Source organism: Phacochoerus africanus, chromosome 8 (assembly GCF_016906955.1).
Source record: "Phacochoerus africanus isolate WHEZ1 chromosome 8, ROS_Pafr_v1, whole genome shotgun sequence".
Lineage (NCBI taxonomy): Eukaryota > Metazoa > Chordata > Mammalia > Artiodactyla > Suidae > Phacochoerus > Phacochoerus africanus.
Window position 1 is genome coordinate 158,577,764 of NC_062551.1, and position 22,540 is coordinate 158,600,303.

At 48.1% G+C, this 22,540-nt stretch overlaps 1 pseudogene; it reads right to left on the reverse strand.

Moving 5' to 3' along the window:
* Nucleotides 1-3,646: 3,646 nt before the first annotated feature.
* Nucleotides 3,647-22,540, reverse strand: part of LOC125133397 (coiled-coil-helix-coiled-coil-helix domain-containing protein 2-like) — a 36,945-nt pseudogene continuing 18,051 nt past the window's right edge.

The window sequence follows — 22,540 nt, forward strand, 5'->3', positions numbered from 1 at the left end:
AAAATGTTAAACCTGTTTCCTCATCTGAGAAACAGGTTCTGACCATTAAGCCACTTCCCACATTCCTAGTTAGGAAATGCAGTAACGGTGTGTACAGTGGAAACGCGCACCACCCTGTGGGGCTCCGGGTGGCAAAAGGGCTCCTGGGCACAAAAGCCTTTCTGTGCCTCACGTTAATTTTTCTTAGGAAATGGGCCTCGTTCAGCCACCATGACCTGCCCTGAGCTCCTAGGGACAGGTTCAGACAGTTGCTGATCAGGGAAGGAAGGGGATGCAAAGACAAGGGAGGAACAGTCAGGTAACAGTCGTCCAGCCTTGGGGCAGGATCCTGGTTCCCTCCCAAGGAATACACATAATAATATAGGCATCTCACACACCTAAGAGAAAAGTGATAGTCCTTATGCTTCTTTTAGCAATGAATACTTTAAAACGGAACCGCTTCGAGTCCTTCCTTGGCCTTCTCCCTGGCTTAATTGCATCCTAAACACAATCACCTGTAAGCTAAAGATTAGGCACCCTGAGCACAGGTGCCTGTGGGTCAAAGATTCTTGGCACATGGTGTTTTTCAGGAACTTTCCTAGTTTGTGGTCATCTCTGATCAGTATTCCCTTTTCGCGAGTACTGTTGTTCTAGGCAGTAACCCAGGAGACCACCCTCTCGATCATACCGATCATACCGAGGTCATCCGACTCCAGCTTTGACGACAAGGATTTCCCCCAAAAAAGAAGAGGGCATGTTTGTCCCAATCCCGATTCCTGTCTGGAAACCTGCTTTTCTCCTTTATCACCATAAAACTCCTCCCAATTCTTTCCAATGGGGGGAACACAGTCTTTAACGTATTAGCCTGCGGTGGCCCCCCTTTGCCCGGCAAAGCAAGAAAGCTCTTTTTTTCTCCTTTACCCCAAACTTCGTCTCTGCATTTTATTTTATTTTATTTTTTTAAAGTAATTCTTTTTTTTTTATGTCTTTTTGCTATTTCTTGGGCCGCTCCCGCGGCACATGGAGGTTCCCAGGCTAGGGGTCTAATCGGAGCCGTAGCCACTGGCCTACACCAGAGCCACAGCAACGCAGGATCCGAGCCGCGTCTGCAACCTACACCACAGCTCACGGCAACGCCGGATCCTTAACCCACTGAGCAAGGGCAGGGACCGAACCCGCAACCTCATGGTTCCTAGTCGGATTCGTTAACCACTGCGCCACGACGGGAACTCCGTGTCTCTGCATTTTAATTGGGCACTGGCAGACAGAGGCCGAATGTGGTAACCCAGTGCCTGGCGCTGTGAGCAGTAAATGGTGGTGATGGTTGTCGCTACCAGTCAAGTTTGCCCAGCAGGAGGGTTTGGACGTTTCTGTGATTAGCTCCGCCCGGCTGCCCTGCTGGCTCCCCTGAACCGATATTAGAGAAAATGTGTGCAGAAGCCAGAAACCATGGCGTCTCCCATCCAGCCACCGCTTCTGAGCAGAAAGCCCTTTTAGAGAAGGATCCCTTCTGCGTGACCATCCTTTCACCTTGAATTTTTCCAAGGACTGGAAGCTCTGCCTCTGGCCCTAGGGAGCCTTCCATGCTCAGGGGACCATGTGAGACTGCCCATCCCCAGATCACCTCCAAGATTCCTTCCAACTCCAGACTCTAAGATTTATAGCTGAAATGCGGCCACTGTACACAATCTCTAAGATTGTGTTAAAGTCTTGGAGACAGAATTTGGAGGAAGAGAAAGAAGAGCTTTATTGCTTTGCCAGGCAAAGGAGGACACAGTAGGCGAAAGCCTCAAAACTGTGTCCTGTCCTGAGAAAGGATAGCAAGGGGTTTTGTAGGTTTAGCTCGGAAGACAAGGTTCTTGATGAAGGCATCTATGTTATTTTTCATCCATAGATCATTTCAGAGTCGTCAAGGCCAGCACGGGTGGGTCTGGTGAGGGTTTCTGGTTGTCCTCAGAGTTATCCTTCCTTGATTGTCTCTCTGGGATGAAGATTGCTGATAGGGAAGGGGTGTTAGGGGGTGTTTCAATTACAAAAGAAAACAGGAGGTGCAATATTACTAACTAGCAAGTAACCATTAGTAAAGGTGAAATATTACTAACTAGCAAGTTACTAACTAGTAAGTAACCATTAGTAAAAATAGCAATTAAGCAAGGAAGAGATCATTTGTGAAAACCCAGACCCTAGGTGCAACATAACTCTAACTAGAAAGTAAACATTAAAAAAGAAGAAGAAGAAAGGAGTTCCTGTCGTGGCTCAGTGGTTAATGAATCTGATTAGGAACCATGAGGTTGAGGGTTCGATCCCTGGCCTTGCTCAGCGGGTTAAGGATCTGGCGTTGCCGAGAGCTGTGGTGTAGGTTGCAGACGCGGCTCGGATCCTGCGTTGCTGTGGCTCTGGCGTAGGTTAGTGGCTCGAGTTCCAATTCGACCCCTAGCCTGGGAACCTCCATATGCCACAGGAGTGGCCCAAGAAATGGCAAAAGAAAAAAAAAAGTAAACATTAGTAATAAGTTAGTGTGTGAAGGCAGGACATAACAAAATAGAGACTGTTTTAGCTAGTTTTTAGCTGTACTAGTATTTACTAGTCATGAACGCTTGAGTCAGCCTTTTGTGACTGGCGGGGAGGCCTGGGAGGCTAAAGGAAAGGGCTTTTATTTCAAAACACAAAGATTTAGGTCTGGTACGTGATTTCAAGATTATACAGCGTGAGCAGAGATTCACCATCCTTACCCATCACAAAACCATCCCACCGCGATCTCATTCCTGCTTTCAGCTGCAGCTGAAGGATCAAGTAGGCTCTGCTCCCACTTTACAGAAGAAAAAAGAGAGGTATGAGAAACAAAATCGTGCTGTCTGGCATGAGACACAGAACTCCATTCCAGGAACACGGTGTTCCCCCAGCTTCAGCTCTCACTCCTGGCTCTGGGAGTGAGAGGTGGCCCAGGACAGTGGCTCTGTCCCATAGCTGACCAAGCAGAGCCAGAGCTCACGGCAAAGAGCCCTGGACGGACGGTCGAGAGACCTGAGTTTTGGTCTCAGCTCTGCCCTTATCTAATGAGGTGACCCCTAGTTCAACAGGAATATCACTCATCAGCCCACACACCCGTTCAGTGACTACAAATCCCTAAGAAAAAATTTTTTGAAAGAAAACCACTTTATTCTAATTCATTCACAAACAGTAACATCAGAAAGCATGTTTAAGAGGCCACACAAACATCTGCCCAGCCCCAAACTCAATACCACCTCAAAGTGTGAGACTGTGGAAAGACCACGCTCTTCCACGGCAGTTCTGAAACACGAAAGCTCTTAGTGAAAGAGGAGAGGTTTAACTTTGATTTCACACGTATTATCTTCATTATCACATTTTGATGCTAACTAAATCAACTAGGTCATGAGGGATGATTTTTTGTGTCTTCAATGGAGCTTTTATTTATTTTTTATTGCTTTTTAGAGCCACACCCATGGCATATGGAGGTTCCCAAGCTAGGGGTCCAATCGGAGCTATAGCTGCTGACCTGCACCACAGCCACAGCAACTTGATATCGGAGCCATGTATGCGACCTACACCACAGCTCATGGCAACGCCAGATCCTTAACCCACTGAGTGAGGCCAGGAATCGAACCCTCAACCTCATGGTTCCTAGTCAGATTTGTTTCCTCTGCACCACGACGGGAACTCCATCAATGGAGCGTCTTGATTAAGCTAATCCATTTGCCCTTCTGCACTGTTTCGGCACCTCGATGAAACTCTCACAAAGCTTAAGGGCACCCTGGTGACCAAAAACTATTTCACCTCATTGAAGCATGGGCCAATCTCCTGCTGCTGTGCCAGCTGGGGTCCCTGAGGCTCCTGGAGCTCAGCATTTCTTCCTCCACTGAAGCCCCGAGGGATGGCATGACCTATCATGCGGCCGAGGGCAGAGCCCACAGATGCACCAGTTGCAGGGGTTGCCATCTGGGCCATCGGATCTGGCTGCCAAGGTGCAGCAGCAGGGGAGCCATTAGCAGATGGTGGAGCTGGCCTGGGTGGAGCTCGTATCTCAGGTACCTGGCTGGCAGGAGGGGCCATGTGGGAAGTGCGGCTTTGGCTTCCAGGAGGCGTCTTCACTGCGAAACGACCGGGAGCCTAGAAGAGTAAGACTCAGAGGAGACCCTGGCAGCTTCTGCAGAGAGCCAAATCCCTGAGCATTCAACATGAAACTAAAAATGCTGCATATCTGAACCTCTTCCCTGGAGGGGACAACGGACCAAGCTGACCCAAGTCTAAAACAGCAATGCCATTTGCCTGTACTGTGTAGGGCCTGCGGGAGAGTATCCAACCCTTTCTGAAGCAGCTCACTCCAGATCCAGGCAGTTTCCAAAGCCTCACAACCTGAGGCAAACATCAGCAATCGCGGAGAGCTAAGGACCAGAGAACCTGCAGGAAACAGTGCACCCAGTCGGACAGCAGTAGTTCAATTCTAGAGACCGAGGGCCAAGGGGTAGCGCCCATCTAGTCTAAGAGCTGAACAGGGGGTCAAAAGCCTGCGGGGAGGTGCAGGGCAGGCAGTGACAAATCTAACCCCTCGGCTCAGAAGCTTCCCCTTGGCAATCCAAGTAAAGCGTGAATGGTGTTTATGTTCTCGCCACACGGCGGCGCCACTGTAGCCGGTAAACAGAACTCCGCCTCGTCTCCCCAGTGTTGCCTGAACCAAACTGTGGTTTACACGCTCCAGACTAGCCTTCAGTACTTGTGATGGCTTTTATTTCGCTTTTGTGTTCTAAAATCTCTTTAAGTCGCTTATAATAACGTCATTCAAACATTCCATAAGCGGTGATGCTGCTGAGTGTGCTGAAAAACACGTGAAAATCAGTTCCGATGGAAAGGAGGTCAGCTGTGATAAAACCCCAGGGAGAGACTCTGCTGTTCGGTTTGTGGAGAGCAAGTCATAAAATACCAATGACAATAATCGTCTATAGAAAGAAAAAGTATGCTCCAGAGGCTAGAGACTGATTTTTCCTGGAATGCCTTTCCCTAAGAAATATTCCTAAGGGAAAATGAGCACTGAATGATGCGCTCTTGGATTCCTACCCTGGGATCTGTTTATCCAGAGTCCTCAGCCATATGCTGTGGGATCCCTAATGACCGAACTAAGCTGCTATTTGTTTAGCAGTTAGGGCTGTGGACTCAGGAGTGAGACAATCTGGGTTCCAGTCCTGCTCTATCACTTCCCAAAGTGTGATCCTGGGTGAGCCCTAACTCTGCACTGTCCCTTCATCTGTAAAATGGGCACATGGCAGTGCCCAGCTCATAGCGTTGCAGTGTGAGGGCTAAATGGAGATAATCTAGTCGGGGTTTAGCACAGTGCCGGGCGGGGGGGAGGGGGCGCAGAGTAAGTGCGCATGCGTCTTAGCCATCCCACCTCTCCTCAGCATCACGTTATTCCATTATCCTTGCTCCGGGCTGTGCTGAACTCCCAGGGGATGGAGAGTTCCCACCATTCAGAGGATGCTGCCCCCTTCATCTCTCTTCATATCTGACATGTGCTTGTCCTGGAAAATCAGTATGTTACTCAGTTCTTTGCCAATCTCATTTTGAAAGCCGTGGGAAAACTTCTGAGAGTTTTTGACATTGTAAAAAAGGCTTTTATAGCCCTGTGACTCAAAGCTGGCAGGATGTTGGCAGAGCCCTTGGGGACTGCTCCCTCTCCTTTGCCATGTCCACCCCTCCTTCTCTGGGATTCTCTGACCACCTCCTCACTTCCCTGGAGCCGTCCCAAGGACTTGCTACCCAAGGAGCCAGCCCAGAGTTCTCCCCACCCCTCCATCAGATCTCAGAGCTCTGGGCTCCCTCAGGGACCCCCTCCTCCTCTCTGGAGGACCTCTTGTCATTTGGGGGAAACAGGGTATTTGAGGGATGAGTAAAAGGATGATAAAGGCTAGAAGGCGATTGCAAAGTTCTCACTCTCCTTGGGGTGGCATTTAAGTGGTAAGATTTGAGGCTCAGCTTTGAGGGCTGGGGGTAGACGTTGCTTCTGATTGGGAGCCCCTGACCTGGGGTTGCTCAGGTCACTCAGAAGGGGACGAGCAGGAGGCTGACTCCATAGAGCTGCACCTCTGTCTCCTTATGCATTTTAGCTACCAAACAGCACTTTAAAAACAATCTATTGGTGGGAGTTCCCATCGTGGCATGGTCGTTAATGAATCCAACTAGGAACCATGAGGTTGCAGGTTCGATCCCTGGCCTTGCTCAGTGGGTTAAGGATCTGGCATTGCTGTGAGCTGTGGTGTAAGTCGCAGACGAGGCTCGGATCCCGAGTTGCTGTGACTGTGGCGTAGGCCAGCAGCTACAGCTCCAATTAGACCCCTAGCCTGGGAACCTCCATATGCCACAGGAGTGGCCCTAGAAAAGGCAAAAAGACAAAAAAAAACCCCCAAAAAACCCCACAATCTATTGGAGTTCCCATCATGGCTCAGCAGTAACAACCCAACTAGTATCCATGAGGATGCAGGTTCAATCCCTGGCTCACTGAGTGGGTTAAGGATCTGGCGTTGCTGTGGCTGTGTCATAGGCCAGCAGCTACAGCTCCAATTTGACCCCTAGCCTGGGAACTTCCATATGCTGTGTGTGCGGCCCTAAAAACAAAACAAAACAAAAAAACCCCACAAATCTGTTAATTCCCTTCTCCAATACATATACACACAGAGCTTGGTGTATAAACAAGGGAGGGGAAGGTCACATTGTGGTTCAGCGGGTTAAGAACCTGACATAGTGTCGGTGAGGATGGGGTTTGATCCCTGGCCTTGCTCAGTTGGTTAAGGATCCCTGGCCTGCTGTGAGCTGCAGCAAAGATTGCAGATGCAGCCTGGATCTGGCATTGGCTGTGGCTGTGGTGTAGGCCAGCAGCTCTGATTCAGCCCCTAGCCTGGGAACCTCCATAGGTTGCAAGTGCAGCCCTAAACAAACAGACAAACAAAGAACAAGGGAGGGGCCTCAGGGAGGGCTGTTGGGGGAAAAGGCTTGACAGGAGATACAGCTTCCCCTCCCAGGGGTCTAGGCCCAGGGGGCTGGCTCGGATAATGCTCCGGAAAGGACCCTGGAGACTGCTCTTAACTCCATCCCGAAGTTGCTGTGTGACCTTGAAAAAGTGGCTGCCATCCCGGATGAGGGTTCCCTCTCCTGATGCTGTCACGACCCCTCTGCCACCTCGCATACAGTCCCTGAGCCATACAGTCTCCCTCTTCCATAGCTCCTCACACCAAGCCCAGCACCAAGTAGTGCTTGGTACCAATGTGCTCCGTGAGCGAACGGCAAAAAGAGCCGCCATTTCTGGAGCACCTGCTACGTGCCAAACCCCGTGCCAAGGACACCTATGAACATTGTGTGTAATTCCGACCACACCTCGAGGGAGGGCATTTCCTAATCTTTGAGGCAGGAAATCAAGTTGATCGTATCTCCTGCCCATTATTGGGAGGTCCCTCGGGGCTCAGAGGGTAAAGGACCCGGTGTTGTCACTGCTGTGGCTGTGGTTACTGCTGTGGTGTGGGTTTGATCCCTGGCCTGGGAACTTCCTCAAGCCCTGGGTACCGCCCCCTAAAATTTTAAAAGCTCACTGTTGTCATTGGTCCACATGACATCCTTTTCTGGCTTTGCTTTGCCCCTCGTTGCTAATCTCCACTCATGGGCCGCCATTCTGCTGTGCTGATACAGGTCTATAAATATGCATGGGTCCTGGTATAGTCTCCTGTTTCGTGTGTGCTTCTGTTTTCATTCATGTCCCTGGTATTGCGATACATGTTCTGCCCTTTATGTTGTCACCCAGCTCTGTCTTTTATTTTTGTTGTTGTTGTTGTTTGGTTGGTTGGTTTGGTTTTTTAGGGCCACCCCTGTAGCATAGGGAAATTCCCAGGCTAGGGGTCCCATCGGAGCTGGAGCTGCCAGCCTGCACCACAGCCACAGCCACACAGGTTCTGAGCCACGTGTGCGACCTACGCCGACGCTCCCTGCGACGCTGGATCCTTAACCCACTGAGCAAGGCCGGGGATCGAACCTGCATCCTCGTGGATACTAGTTGGGTTCGTACCCCACTGAGCCACAAGGGGAACGCCACCCAGCTCTGTTTTGAAGGGTCACCCTCTTGCTGTAGGTGTGTTTAAGACCATTGCTTGTGTCCGCTCTCCGAATCCTAGAGCTGTCCCAGCCACAGCTTACGCACCCTTCCCTCTGGTGGTGAAAACCTTCACGGCCCCTCCGGTCAGCTACCACAGACGCCAGCATGATGCATGTTCTCCACCATGTCCCCTGAGGGGTACACCTGCCAGCGAATGTCTCTGGGCTAGCACCCAAGAGCAGGATTGCTGGGTCAAAGGGCACAGGCAAAGCGGAGATGCCAGTCCCGGGTTCAGAGCTGAAAAAACAACACTCAGCTCACACAAACAGAAATGGGGGATCTAGGATTCATTTCCAGGATTTCTGTCGCCAGATCCTGGGCTTGTTCCAAGGGGCCTCTATAAATAACCAGACCTGGTCCAATCAGCTCAACAAGTCATTTCCCTGTTGTGTGGTTTGCAATAATAAACTCAGATAAACCGACTGGGTTGTCTAGACGTCTTGGCATTTGCGAGCGAGGGTGTCCTCCCCACGCTGGGTGCATGGCTCTGAGACGGCGGCTTGAGGAACTCTGGCTTCTTTGAATGACTAACAATCCCTTGCCTGTTACAGCAAAAAGCAGTTAAAAGCACGTCCCACGTGTATCGTCTTACTTCTCATGACAACCCCGAGGTAGAACAATCAGCGTTTCCATTTTATGGCAAAGGCAACTGAGGTTCCGCGTCCCTTGGCTGTAAAGTGACCGGACTGAGAACCAGGCCCAGGCCTCTGAGCCCAAGGGGGGTCGTTTTCACCTCCCCAGAGCTGGTGGCCTAGGAAAACCAGCCGGCCTCCCACAGCCAGCCATTCGGATGAGATCATAAGAGCTTAAGACTTTGCAAATCCCTGTCTGCAAATATTTGGCCTTCAGCAGGGCCAGCTCCAGCCAGGAGAGACCTCAGCTTCCACCCCCAAGGGAGAGGGACATGGTGTCGGGGAGAGCTTCCCAGACGGGCCTTTCCCAAGTGCAGTGTTCCCCGCTGTGTCATCTGGTGGCAGCAAGGTGCTGGGACCTGTACCAACGGGACCATCTATCTGGCTTCCCTCTCCCACTTTCTGCTCAGACAGTAAGAATGGCCAGTGGTGGTGAAAGAGAAGCAAAGGCTCTCTGCTTTTGAAGTCTCCCCTGACAAATACCTCTAGCTTATTTTATTCCATTCTATTCAGCTCATAAAACTGTGCAACTTTGAAAAATGTCACTTCATTTGACATTGACGATCTACTCTGTGCCGGGCGGGGTGCTCGGTGCTGGAGTTTTAAAAGATGAAGCTCATGAGCCCTGGGATGCTGAGCAAGGGACTTAACCCTTCTGAGCCCATGGAGATCCCACGGAACCTGCCACACAGGGTGGTCCCAGGGCAAGCACACGCTCAGCGCAGAGTAAACACTCGGCCACTTGTAGGGTATTTGGAGGGATTACTCCATGGGATAAGTGAGGACCCTGTTAAATCTGAAATGGTAGGGACTGTGAAGAGGAAACAGTGGAGGCTACAGTAACTCTGCTGGGTCCAGAGATGATATTTAGCTGGGCTGACATGATACTGAGCTGTGGGTTCAGTTCACTGGAGAGGAGGTACAAGGCAGCCAAGAGAAGAGCATGTGTGAAAATATGATGTTCCAGCCCTCTGCAAAGTGCCTTTTTCACATGCGTATTTTCTTTCTGTAGTCTGTAAGGATCCTTCTTGGGGCACTGCCAACCCATGGTCACCTTTATCTGTCCCCAAGCCTATCTTCCCCCTAGACCCTGAGCTCCTGAGGCCTGGCATTGTGTAGTCACACTTAGCACAGGATCAAATACAAGGTCAATCCTTATTAGAGATTTGTTAGATGAATGAAAAACACAGAGGCATAACAAAACATGGACTAGGAGTTCCCGCGGTGGTGCAATGGGATGGCTGTGTCTTGGGAGTGCCAGAATGCAGGTTTGATCCTGGCCCAGCACAGTGGATTAAAGATCCAGCATTGCTGCAACTGCAGCTTGAGGTCACAACTGCTGCTCAGATCTGATCCCTGGCCCAGGAACTCCATATGCCATGGGGCTGCCAAAAAAGGGGAAAAAAATCATAATCTATACTAGTAGTGAAAAAGAGTTCTGCACATCTGGCTTGTGGAGCCAGTGCTGGGAATGGCAAGGATCAAAGCTGGAAGTTAGCGAAAGTTAGGTGGTTGAGGTCCCAGTGTGAAGGGCTGGGGATTTCTCTGGATGGCTCAGACTAAGGTGGTAGCAATCAGAGAGAGAAAATTCAGGAAGTGGAAAGAATCAGTCACAAGATGGATTAATGGAGTGGGGATGAGTGGAAGAAGTCAGGGATGGTACTCTGATGCAACGTGAACTAGCTTCCTGCTCTTGGATAATTTACCAAGAAGTAAATTATCTTCTTCTGCCAAGAAGTCACAAATAATCAATCAAACAGAGCCCCTGACATTGGCTCTGCGGTTGATCGGCTCCCATCTGGACTGCCTGGCATGGAAAGTACTTGAATTAGTCTTCTCCAGAGTGACAGGACCAACAGTGTGTGGATTGAGATAGAGATGGAGATGATAGAGATGGAGATAGATGGAGATGAAGTTAAAAATGATACAGATGGAGACGGAGACAGAATAGAGGTGATAGAAATGGATATGGAAATGGAGGCAGAGATAGAAAGGTAGAGATAGAGGCATATTTTAAAGAATTGACAATTGAATCACATATTGCTTTGAGGGGCAAGCTCAAAATCTGCAAGGTAACCCATCAGGCTGGAGACCCAGGCAAGCATTATAGATCAAGTCCAAAGATCATCTGCTGATAGAATTCCTTTTTGCTCAGGGGAGGTCAGTCTTTGTTCTAGTCAGGCCTTCAACTTATTTGATGAAGCTCACTCACATTATAGAGGGCAATCGGCTTTACTCGAAGTTCACCAAACTTAAATATTAATCTCATCCAAAAACACCCACACAGAAACCTCCAGAATAATGTTTGACCAAGTATCTAGGCACACGGACCAGTCAAATTGATGTATTAAATTAACCACCCTGGTAATTTAAGAATTCAGTCACATTCTGGTCATGGGGAAGTCCACCCACAGCACACCTTGTCTCTCTCTCTCTCTCTCCCTAATATCTTCACACTCCAGTGGGGTCACTTTGGGGAGAATTTCAGAGGACTATCTTCAGCCCTGTTTAGCTCACATAAACCATGCCACCCCATTACTCTCTTTTCACCTTAGTGGCCAGACATAACTGAGAGGAAGCCGTTCTGTATTCAAGTTCATGGATCCTTTCGTCTGCCTGCTCAAATATGCTTTTGACTCCTTCTAGTGAATTTTTCATTTCTGTTACTGTATTTTACAGCTCCAGAGTTTCTTTTTTATTTCCTTTTAGGTTTTTTCTCTCTCTCTTTATTGATATTTCCATTTCATACATCAATTTCTTGAGTTTCCCCACATCTCACTTTTGTTCTTTGAGGATCTTTAAGATGGTTGCTTTAAAGTCTTTGTCTAGTATATCCGTTATTAGGTTTTTTTTCAGGAACAGTTACTGTTGATTTTTTTCCACTTCAAATGGGCCATATTTTCCTGATCTTTGTATGCCTTGTGATCTTTGTGTTGTTGTTATTGAAAACTGGACATTTGAACCTAATAATGTAGCGACTCTGGAAATTAGATTCTCCCCCTTCCCAAGGGTTGGCTGTTTTTTGTTATTGTTTTGTTTACTGTTTTTTTAAAACTGTTGTAGGTTGTCTTTGTGCTGAGGACCAGCCTGAGGTATGAATTAAAAGTCTTCTCAGATCTTTTCCAAACCTTTCTCTGGGCACACACACTTTTTAAATTTTCACTGCATGTGCAGTTGTTTTTGAAATTCCTCATGTTTAATGTCTGTCTCCCAAAGGTGAAAAAAGAAAAAGTGACATGGGAAAGGGCACTTGTCCTTTAAATCCTCTGGAAGTCACTTCAGCTGGATGGTAGGGGCTTTCAACAATTGGGAAGGTACAGCAACAGTGATGGCCCACCTCTTTGTCTGGGCCTCTGTGATCAAAAGCAGCCATCACTGCTCAGTGCACAGATCCCTAGTGTTTGGAGGACAGGGTCTTTTTGCCCACTCCAGTTCCAGGAACACACCTACCATGTGGCTGGGATGGAGTTTGGGCAGCTGCCACTGTACAAAGAGCTGAAATTGACCAAAAATTAACAGAAATTTACCCTCCAAGCCTTCTCCTGTAAGTTGCAAGGTGTGGACAGACTCCAGCCTACCACCTGGATACATCAGATAGAGTCTGCCAAAGCAATTGCTATCTAGGTGGGAAGACAGATTCCTGGTATTTCTTAGTGCACCACGTTCCCAGAGCCCCCTCTTGTGGTTAGTCTTAAAAGATTGTTTGGGGAGTTCCTGTTGCGGTGCAGCAGAAATGAATCCAACTAGGAACCATGAGGTTGCAGGTTCAATCCTTGGCCTCGCTCAGTGGGTTAAGGATCCCCTGTTGCCGTGAACCATGGTGTGGGTTAGCAGCTACAGCTCTGATTCAACCCCTAGCCTGGGAACCTCCATATGCCACAGGTGTGGCCCTAAAAAAAAGGCAAAAAGACCAAAAACAAAAAAAGATGTCCCACTTCTAGTCAACTATTTCCACCACCCCCTTCCTGCTTTGCCAACAACCTCCAATGAGAGCATCCCTGAAGCCCTCAATTTTTTTTCACTCTGAGGCTTTCCTGCTCCCTGGCCTTTCTTGGTACAGCATCTTTCAGGAGCCTCTTCTGAAGCTTCTTCCTGCTGGCTTGCTCTCTTCTTCATCTCTGCTGCTTCCAACCTTTCTCCCTAGTAGCCACCCAACAGTCTATTTCTCCACCAACTAAACATCCAAGAGTATCAAGGAAGCCCACGGTGGGGGAGGGTATGAGAGCAGCTTGCATTCCATTTTATGAGCAATGAATAGTAAGAAAATAAGCTCCTGGAGCTCCCACTGTGGCTCAGCAGAAATGAATCTGACTAGTGTCCATGAGGACATAGGTTCGATCCCTGGCCTCCCTCAGTGGGTTAAGGATCTGGCATTGCCGTGAGCTGTGGTGTAGGTTGCAGATGTGGCTCTGGTCTGACGTTGCTGTGGCTGTGGTGTAGGTCAGTGGCTACAGCTCTGTTTCAACCCCTAGCCTGAGAGTCTCCTCCATATAATGTGGGTGTGGCCCTAAAAAGACCAAAAAAAAAAGTAAAAAGAAAAAAAACTCCTGTTGAACACCTAGTTCTAAAATAGCCCCCTAGGTGGGCATAGCCCAACAGCTGGCACCATCCAACTTCTACTCATTTTGTTTGGCACTTAAGACTTTTCACAGCAACATTTGTGAAATTATGCCATCTGCATCTTTAAGAATCATTAAGGTCTGTGAAGTGAGGGCCATAGGTGAGGGCATTCTCTGATTGAGTCAACTAGAAAGTTCAATGAACTAGAAAGCTCCATTTTCCAGAGAATTCAGAATAACCAAGAGTTCACTGGAATCTCCCTAAAATAAGTCTTCTCGACTTACTCCCCAGAATTTAATCTAACAACTTGGAGCTGTTGCACACACTTAGCCTTCATTTAGAGGGCTCTTCATTCATTTGCCAATAATTTGTTTAGCATGTCCTCTGTGCCAGCACTGCCAAGTTAGAGTGACTCAATTTTCTAGGCAGTGGTCATAGCCAGGGGGGTAGGGATGTAAATGCACTCAGTGGAGCAGAATGAAGAGATCGCCTTGTGGAAATAAAGGCCACCCCAAGGAGAACCGACAGTGGCTGATTCAGAGCTTGCTGTGTAGTAAGGGAGTCAGCCACCATCACTGCATTTGGCAGAGACTCAAAGAGGCTAGGGAGCAGCAAAGCTTCAGAGTGAAAAAAAAAAATTGAGGGCTTCAGGGATGCTCTGATTGGAGGGTGTTGGCAAAGCAGGAAGGGGGAGGTGGAATAGTTGACTAGAATGGGACATCTTTTTTTGTTTTTGGTCTTTTTGCCTTTTCTAGGGCCACTCCTGCGGCACGTGAAGGTTCCCAGGCTAGGGGTTGAATCCGAGCTGTAGCCACCAGCCTGCACCACAGCCACAGCAACGCCAGATCTGAGCCGCATCTGTGACCTACACCACAGCTCATGGCAACGCCGGATCCTTAACCCACTGAACGAGGCCAGGGATCGAACCCGCAACCTCATGGTTCCTAGTTGGATTCGTTAACCACTGAGCCACGACAGGAACTCCAGAAGTGGACATCTTTATGTAGTTGGTTTGGGGAGCAAATCTGGGTTTCTTTGGCTAGACGGGAGTTGGAAATAGGGACAAAGATTAAAAAAACTGATCATGATTGACCCCATCCTGACTGTTTGGGGCCGATAACTGCAGAGGTTGTGGTTTTGCTTCCCAAGCTGGTTGCCGCAGAGGTTGTGGGTCAGAGTTTAATTGTCAAATAAGATCCGGCTATCTTCTGTTTATAGATTCTATTTCTCAGTATACGCACCCATTCCTGATTTTCACTTTCAGACTACGTGAGACATTTATCCAATAGGATACAAGCTAGAAGCAAAACTGGGTTAAGAGCTGAGGAGGGGATTTCAGCACAGGGATGAATGGAGAGCGGACATTTACTAAGTCTGTGGTTTCTTACTGAGGCTGGGAGGTAAGTCTAGGACGTCAGGCTTCTATTACAGCTCATCCTCTGTTCCCTTCAATTCATTCCACCCACTCAGCAAATATTTCTATTTGTTCTTGTTGTGTTGAATTTATCTTCTTTTTCCTCTATTATTTCCGCCCCCCCCCAATAACCATCACCTGTTCTGATGTTTCAGCGTGGTTTCCCTCCCCTTCAGTTTCTGAATTCTCTTACATGGCCTGGAAAGGGTTGAATGGTGGCCTTTCCCCAAAAGATAGGTCCACATCCTCCCTGGAATCTGTGAATGAGATCTTATTTGGTCAAAGGATTTTTGCAGGTGAAATGACATTCAGGATTGTAAGGTGGAGAGACGATGATTGATTATCTGGGTGGGCCCTGCATCCTACGACAAGTGTCCTTATAAGGATGAGGCAGAGGGAGGCCACCCAGACACAGAGGAGACCCGGTGTGAAGATGGAGGTAGAGGCTGGAGAGAGCCAGCACCAACCGAGGCAGGCCCAGGGTGGCTGGCGGCCTCCGGAAGCTGGGGAGAGGCTGATTCCTCCCAGAGCCCCGGGGGGTGGAACGGCCCTGCCAACACCGTGTGGAGGACTTCTGGCCCCTGGACCCGTGAGAGAATAATCCTCTGTTTTAAGTCATTGAGTTTGTAATAATGTGTTGCAGCAGCCACAGGAAAAGAATTACTGTCACTCATGGAAAGAAATGACTTTTGTTCAGGTCAAATCATTGTCTGAGTTTTGGATACTGTGTTTACATAAACATGGTTAAAACCACCCAAGAAGTTTTTTTCGAAAGACACAAACAAAAAGTGCCCATGATCCTCTCCAGGCATAGTGATTGCCTCCGTTTCTTCGTATTCTCTTCCACGCATTATACCTAAGAGTATCGTAAAACTAGCATTTGCCATGCTCCCTTCGCATTCAGCTGTAGAATGGAGATCCTGTCCCTTGTCGCCCCACGGTCTTTACCGCTGTGTTCATGGTTTATTGCGTAGGGTGACATTGCAAGCCTTGATGACTTAATCATCTCCCTATTGTTAGGAAACTAGGCGATTTCCAGACTCTTTGTTATAGATAATGTTGCGGTGAAAAATAGCAGCAATAATAGCCACCGTTTGTGTTGGGCCTACGATGCCACAGGCCATGACACGTCCCACCATGTGGCTTTATCTAAGCCTGTCCATCAATAATTCTTTGAAAAGAAAGACAAATATCATATGATATCACTTATACGTGGAATCTAAAAAATGATGCAAATGAACTTATGAAACAGAAACAGACTCAAAGACATAGGAAACAAGCTTAGGGTTACCAGTGGAAAAGTAGGGGGGAAGGACAGATTAGAAGTTGGGATTAGGAGTTCCCGTTGTGGCGCAGTGGTTAATGAATCCGACTAGGAACCATGAGGTTGCGGGTTCGGTCCCTGCCCTTGCTCAGTGGGTTGGGGATCCGGCGTTGCCGTGAGCTGTGGTGTAGGTTGCAGACGCGGCTTGGATCCCGCGTTGCTGTGGCTCTGGCGTAGGCTGGTGGCTACGGCTCCGATTAGACCCCTAGCCTGGGAACCTCCATATGCCAAGGGAGCAGCCCAAGAAATAGCAACAACAACAACAACAACAACAAAAGACAAAAAAAAAAGTTGGGATTAGCAGATACACACTACTATATAGAAAATAGATAACAAGGCCCTACAGTATAGCGCAGGGAACAACATTCAATATCTTGCAATAACCCACAATGTTTATGTGTGTGTGTGTGTGTGTGTGTGTGTATACATATATGAATCACTTTGCTATACACCCAAAACTAATACAACAGTGTAAATCAACTAAAAAATATGCTTTGAAGAAAAAAAGGGTTTGACAGGGGAAATGGGTTTTACAGAGGAAGAAAATGGGGTTCTTTTTTCTTTTTCCTTTTTGTCTTTTCTAGGGCCGCTCCTGCGGCATATGGAGGTTCCCAGGCTAGGGGTCGAATCAGAGCTGTAGCTGCTGGCCTACACCAGAGCCAGAGCAACATGGGATCCAAGCCGCGTCTACAACCTACACCACAGCTCACGGCAACGCCAGATCCTTAACCCACTGAGTGAGGCCAGGGATCGAACCTGCATCCTCATGGCTCCTAGTCAGATTTGTTAACCACTGAGCCACAACGGGAACTCCGAAAATGGGGTTCTAAGAAGTAAATCAACATGTCCCCCACAGCCCATGAAGTTGGGAAGCAGGGGAGCCTGGACTACAGTGTGTTCTGACTTCTAAACCCACACTTTGTCATTAAGTCACACTGCCTTCCAAAGTTCAGTACAATTGCAATTTTTACATTTGCATCATATCCTCCAAATACTTTCCCAGGAGTGAAATGACAAGAGTCAGGGGTCAAATGCTTATCATGTCCTAGGAATGGCCTGTCATACCCCTCGGGGTTGGTCATTTTCCACCACATCCAGTCTCCATCCGCCTCCGCCCTCCTCTGTGCCCCGGGAGCCCGAATCTTCTCAACTCGTGGCTTGAGTGCCTTGTCCTCTGACTTCAGGTCCGGTGGGAGGACGAAGCATTTGGGTATTTCTTCCTCTGCCTCCTCTGCTTGGCCTGCAGTTTGGACAGTGGCTGTGACCTTCCCTGTCTGACCCTTGACGGCTGGCTTCAGCCCCCTCCAGTTCCAGGGACGTCTCCTTCCTGCCCCTCTGTCTTCGGGGCCTAAGCATGAGAGGGACCGGGTCCCCTGTGGCTGGTCCTGGAGCACTTCGGCATCCCTGGTCAACTGCCTTGGCCCCGCCCACCTCTCCCTACACACACTCCTTCTCTCCCCCTGAGTACAACGCCTCCTCCCTGCAGAATCTTGCACGAGTCTCCAGTTCTCCCAGCCCTCACTGAGCCCAGCAAGGCCTGAGAGCTGGACGTGCTCAAGAGAGTCACCGAGCAGGCATGGCGTCCCTAGGGATGTAGAACTTTCTGGAGCTTCGTGTCCAGTCTTCCAGCCATGACTTCGGCATGAGGAGTGGGCTCAGCTCCCGTGTGTCCCTTTCCCCACGTGGATGCCTCATCTAGGTAGTGCCGCTGTCTCCCAGGCATTTGGAATTGGGACCCAGAGGCCCCTGTTCCTCCTGATGATGCTTAAGTGGAGAGGTCAGATCCCACTGGAGGTGGGACCCGTGGTTCACTAAGGTAGGCTGTAGGGGACCCACCTGGTCTGTACAGAAAGATAGAGAGACTGAAAGTGATGCAGAGAAACACACCTGAGACAGGAGGTGGCTCCAGGGGGATGGGAAGTAATCTGGACTCCTAACCTTTCCATTCCTGGCTCTCAACCCCTGGGAAGCCCGAGTGGCCTCAACTTCAAGTTCTCTGAGGGTTTTCCGTCTCCCTTCCCATAAATCCCCCCTTTTGTTGGAGGTAATTGAGCACATTTCTTTCTTTTTTTTAAGGGCCGCACCTGCAGCGTAGGGAAGTTCCCAGGCTAGGGGTCGAATCAGAGCTGTAGCTGCCGGCCTACGCCACAGCCACAGCAATGCAGGATCTGAGCTGCATCTGCGACCTACACCACAGCTCACGGCAACGATGGATCCTTAACCCACTGAGTGAGGCCAGGGATCGAACTTGCAGATCCTCATGGTTCCTAGTCGGATTCGTTAACCACTGAGCTACGACGAAAACTCCAAGAATATTTCTGTGTAATCGGATTTTCTCTGATGAAGAGCCCTTTGCTGCATGGCACACACAGGGGTTCGACTTGGCTCCCTGGGGAGAGTGCCACCTGAGGACGCCTGACAGGTGAGCAGTGGGAGGCCTGGTCAGCTGCTGTTGCAAGAGCCCTGTGGTGCTCAGTGCCAGTAGGTACAGGCTGCCTGGACACCACAGTGCTCTCTGGTCTTGGGGGATGGGTGCCTGACTCAAAGCCTGCTCGGGCTCAGGCCTGGGAAGGGAGGCTGGTGGGAATAAGGGGCTTAGCAGCAGGGACCAAAAACTTAAATGCTGTGCTTACTCTTTCATCAGCCAGGCATGCAACGATGTTATTCACAAGGGTGTTCATTCCAACATTAATTATAATAGCAACATTTTTGAAACAAACCAAATTTTCAATAATCAGGGATTATTCACCTCAATTGTGGAACAGCTGTATAATGGACAATAAAAAGGCACTAAAAAGAATTTGGGGGGAGTTCCCGTTGTGGCTCAGTGGTAATGAACCTGACTAGCATCCACGAGGATGTGGGTTCGATCCCTGGCCTTGCTCAGGGGGTTAAGGATCCAGTATTGCCGTGAACTGTGGTGTAGGTCACAGATGTGGCTTGGATCCCACATTGCTGTGACTGTGGTGTAGGCTGCAGCTCTGATTTGACCCCTAGCCTGAGAATGTCCATATGCCATGGGTGTGGCCCTAAAAAGACAAAAAAAAAAAAAAAGACCTTGGAGAAATTTGGTTATTTCTGTGAAAAGATGTCCATAATATATTAAATTAAGAATATATCCATACTTCAGAGTCCCCGTCATGGCTCAGTGGTGAGCGAATCCGACTAGGAACCATGAGGTTGCAGGTTCGATCCCTGGCCTTATTCAGTGGGTTAAGGATCCAGTGTTGCTGTGGCTCTGGCGTAGGCCAGCAGCTACAGCTCTGATTAGACCCCTAGCCTGGGAACCTCCATATGCCACGGGAGCAGCCCTAGAAAAGGCAAAAAGACAAAAAAAAAAGAAGAAGAAGAATATATGCCATACTTAACCGTAGGAAGCAACCCAGGTGTCCAATGAGAGATGAATAGATAGGAAAATGCCATATACACACACACAATGGAATTTTATTCAGCCTCAAAAAAGGAAGGAAAGTCTGCAATCCCCTACACCAGGGCTGAACCCTGAGGCCACTATACTAAGTGAAATGAGCCAGTCACAAAATGACAGATATTAGACAATGCCATTTGTATGAGGTTGCTAGAGTAGTCAGCTTCATACAGACAGGAATTAGAGTGGTGGTTGTTAGGGGCTGGGGGAGGGAGAATGGGAGTCACTGTTTCAGGGGTGCAGACTTTCAGTTTCACAAGAAGATGAGAGCTCTGGAGACGGAGGGTAGTGGGGACTGCATAACAAAAGGAATGAACTTCATACCACTGAGCCATACTCAAAATGCTCAAGACGGCACAGTATATTTTCTGTGTATTTCAGCACAGTTTTTAAAAACTGGAAAAAGAAAGCAGTATATACGTGATCCAGCAATTCCACTTTGGGACACACATCCCCGAAGAATTGAAAGCAGTGAGTCAAACAGGTATTTGCACACCCGTGTTCATAGCAGCACTAAAAGATAGAAGCCACCAAGTGTCCATAGATGGATGAAGGGATAAACAAAATATGGTGTTTCATACAATGGGATATTATTCAGCCTTAAAAATGAAAGAAATCCTGACACATGCTGCAACTCGGATGAACTGCGAGGATATTGTGCTAAGTGAAATAAGCCAGTCACAAGAAGACAGATACTATCTTATTCAACTTATATGAGGTACAGAGACTAGTCCAATTCACAGAGACAGAAAGTAAAATGATGGTTGCCAGAGGCCGGAGAAGAGGAGAACCGGGAGTCGGTGTTGAACGGGTACAGAGTTTCAGCTGGGAAAGACGAATGAAAAAATTCTGGAGATGGCAGCAGTGATGCTTGCATGATAATCTACGTGTGCTTAATGCCACAGAACTTTACACCTAAAAATGGTTAAAAGGATAAATTTTGTGTTATGTATATTTTAGCACGAGAGAAAAAGAAAATAAAGAAGCACTATGAAAGCTTTGGCAAAAAAAAAAAATATATATATATGTATATTTAAACATAGAAAAATGTTTAGGAGTATAAACTAAAAACTATTTCTGAGTGTTAGAATACAGGATCTGGAGTTCTCATCGTGGCACAGCAGAAATGAATCTGACTAGGAACCATGAGGTAGTGGGTTTGATCCCTGGCCTCGCTCAGTGGGTTAAGGATCCGGTGTTGCCATAAGCTATGGTGTAAGTCTCAGACATGGCTTGGATCTGGCACTGCTGTGGCTGTGGCGTAGGCCGGCGGCTACAGCTCCAATTAGACCCCTAGCCTGGGAAGCTCCATGTGCTGCGGGTGTGGCCCTAAAAGGACAAAAGACAAAACAAAAAACAAACAAACAAAAAAACCAACAAGATCTTTTTGTGTTTGTCTTTCTTTTCAGCACTGAACATGTTTTCTTTGAAGCATTTTTTTTTTTTTTTGGTCATTTTAGGGCTGCACCCATGGCATATGGAGGTTCCCAGGCTAGGGGTCGAATCAGAGCTATAGCTGCTGGCCTACACCACAGCCACAGCAACACGGGATCCAAGCCACGTCTGTGACCTACACTACATCTCACGGCAACGCTGGATCCTTAACCCACTGAGCGAAGCCAGGGATTGAACCTGCATCCTCACAGATGCTAGTCAGTTTCCGCTGAGCCACTATGGGATCTCCTGAAGCAGTTTTTTTTTTTTTTTTTTTTCAATTGAAAAAGGAAGGACACAGCATTATAGGCACAAACGGACTGGTGGGCAGTGGTGGCAGGAAGGGTGCTCCCCCACCTTCTAGGTCTGGGTGTAGCAGTCTTGCCCTGTTCTGGGCAGGAGCCAGTTCAGGTATTGCTTGATGGAACACAGTGAATTTTAACCGTCTTCACACAGGGTTATGGAGTGGGGCAGGGCAATGAGTCTGCATGCTGTGCCCACTGACATGCCCACTGCCATGGCATTTCCTTCGGCAGTGAAGTTGTGAGGCCAGTGGGCTCTGGTGGTTCCCGTGTCTTGGCTATTGTGAATAAGACTGCCAAGGGGAGTGCAGGTCTCTCTTCAAAATATTCTCTCATCTTCTTTGGATATATTGAACTTCTTGAAATGCATACTGAATATTTAAATTGTGTAGGCTTGGAGTTCCCATTGTGGTTCAGTGGTAACGAACCAGACTAGTATCCATGAGGACATGGGTTTGATCCCTGGTCTCGCTCAGCGGGTTAAGGATCCAGCGTTGCCATGAGCAGTGGTGTGGGTTGCAGGCGTACCTCGGATCTGGCGTTGCTGTGGCTGTGGTGTAGGCCGGCAGCTGCAGCTCCGATTTGACCCCAAGGCTGGGAATGTCCATATGCCACAGGTGTGGCCCTAAAAAGACAAAAAAAAAAAAAAAGTGTAGGCTTTATTTTCCCATCTGTTTCTGGAATGCTGTGGTCTTTGCCTGGACTTTCCAGAACCCCCAGGAAGAGAATCAGCGGTAGAAATTGGTTTAATCAAACATATTAAACTTCAGTATCTCTGCTGGATCCCTGTGAGCCTATCCCAGCTACATGGGAATATTTAAACAGGAAATTCTTTCAAATTGCATTTTTGTCTCGGGTTTTCATCATAAATATTTTCCAAGACTCCAGGTTTTCCTGTCTCATGGACCCAACTTCAGTACTGGAAATAAAAACTCAGTAAGATAATTATCACTATAATCTGACTTGATCATATATTTTTAGCCTTTATTGAAAATATCCAGTGAGAGCCTGCTGTATAGCAGTGAGAACTATATCTAGTCACTTGTGATGGAGCATGATAATGTGAGAAAAAGGAATGTGTCTGTGTGACTGGGTCACCTTGCTGTACAGTAGAAAATTGACAGAACTCTGTAAACCAGCTATAATGGAAAAAAAGAAAAACCATTATGAAAAAAACTTAAAAGATAAAAAAAAGAAAATATTTAAGTGGATCATTGATCATTTTTAGTGGAAAAAATAATTCTCTTGGCAAGTGACTTATGTCCATATATATCCCGTATTTGAATTTTATTTGTCAGTGTTTCTTATCTGGTCTT